The 1804-nt window shown below is 40.4% G+C and overlaps 1 pseudogene; it reads left to right on the top strand.

The window, feature by feature from the left end:
* The first annotated feature begins 1005 nt into the window (after window positions 1-1005).
* On the top strand, window positions 1006-1175 carry LOC143405855 (small ribosomal subunit protein uS14 pseudogene; annotated as a pseudogene).
* Window positions 1176-1804: the final 629 nt, after the last annotated feature.

Raw genomic sequence — 1804 nt, 5'->3', positions numbered from 1 at the left:
CATGATAAGGACTTGGGATGCTCCAAAGATTTCCAAGCATCTCATTGTAGCCAGAGTTCATAGTAACAGGAGTAGGGCATGTAGAAGATAGGAATAGAGGAGCAGTGACCAACTGTGAGAGGTCATGCTAGAAAGATAATGAAGCAGTTTAATGTAGGGATTCAACTAGACCTGACTGCAATATCCTGAGTTATAACCACCATGACTGCCTTTGAGAAGCCCTGATCTGTATTCCCTGCATGGATTCTTGGAATACTATAAATAGATGAAACCATTAGAGCAGTACACAGAGCTACACAACCCAAACCCTGATGCCTTCAGTGCCAGGAACATGCCTGAAATCTTTGATATGAGCTTAAGCTAAACCAGGTACATTTTGACTTAGATGAAATCACTTCTGTCCTGTCTATATTAACATCTTCCTTTTGAACCAAATCATGAGGATCCACTGGTCTTGCTGTCCCCTAGAACCAGGTTTCTCCCAGTAAATCCCCAATAAATTACAGTCTATGCGATTTGGATCCATTGGTCGTCCTCAAGTCTCATGGCACATAGTGTCCAGTTCTCATAAATTGACACCTGTCATCCCAGAATACTTTCTCACCTTGCTCAAGAGTCTCAATGTTACATTCTAGGCAATGAATCTGTCTCTTTCTTTGGTATCATAGCACCTTGTGGCTTGTTCTCATACATGGGGGCTGTTGTTCTGGAATATATGGATTCTCTTGCTAGAGTCTGAATGGTATGATGCAGGCAATAAGGACCACTGAAGCTTATGCTCCTAGCAGGAGGGTGTTACGCCTGATATATGTTTTGAATGATCAGTCTGGATTACCACTAGCTCAAAAAGACTGTGTGTGTGTGTCTGTCTATCTGTCTGTCTGTCTGTCTCCACTGGGAAATGAACCCAGGGCCTTGTATGTGGCTAGGCAAAAACTATATCCCTAGCCCCATTTTAAAAAGCTTAATTTTGACCTTTTGCCTCATTGCACCCTTAAAAGCAAGATGGATCACCAACAGCTCTATTGGAGTCACCTGAGAAAATTTGGCCAGGTTTCTCCCTCTTGCGGCATATGCTCAAACTGGCATGGGCTGATCTGGAAATATTGCGCCAACCTGTCCCTGCAGTGTTTCATCAGTACGTGAAGGATATAGGCTTCATTAAGTTGGACTAAGTGATCTTCCTCAAATGGATTGCCCAAGACAGCCACCCAATGAAAGAGAACATTCTAACCCTTTGTACATAAAATAAAGTTCTAAAAACTTCCAAAAAAAAAAAAGCTTAATTTTGAGACAAGGTCTCACTTAATTGTCCAAACTAGCCTTGAACTTGCAATCTTCTTGCTGCTCTAGCTGAGATTACAGATGTGCACCACCATACCCAGCCAAAAGTTGTCTTAAATGCAGTTTTCTACATTTGCTTTCTTGAAACTCCCTGAAAGTGAGAGTGAATGGATACCCTGACCACTCCTGGGGCCCAAACCCAGCGCTTTGCACATGCTCTATCACTGAGCCCCTGTAAAAGGATTTTAATTTTTTTAACCAAAATAGTGCTAATTTATTATTTACAAAAACTTACCTGCTATAAGTATTTTGAGGAAAAACTATTTACACTGGGAACATTAATGAAATACCTTAAGACTTAACCTAGGAAAAAAATGCTACCCTCAACGATAGCCCCTATTCATGGAAACAAACATATAATAATAGGATTTTTTAATATTTAATTTTTAGTTTTAGGTGGACACAATATCTTTATTTTATTTTTATGTGGTGCTGAGGATAAAACCCAGTGCCTCATGCA

This window comes from Callospermophilus lateralis, chromosome 8 (genome assembly GCF_048772815.1).
Source record: "Callospermophilus lateralis isolate mCalLat2 chromosome 8, mCalLat2.hap1, whole genome shotgun sequence".
NCBI classification, from domain to species: domain Eukaryota; kingdom Metazoa; phylum Chordata; class Mammalia; order Rodentia; family Sciuridae; genus Callospermophilus; species Callospermophilus lateralis.
This window is presented reverse-complemented; position numbering and strand designations above follow the sequence as displayed.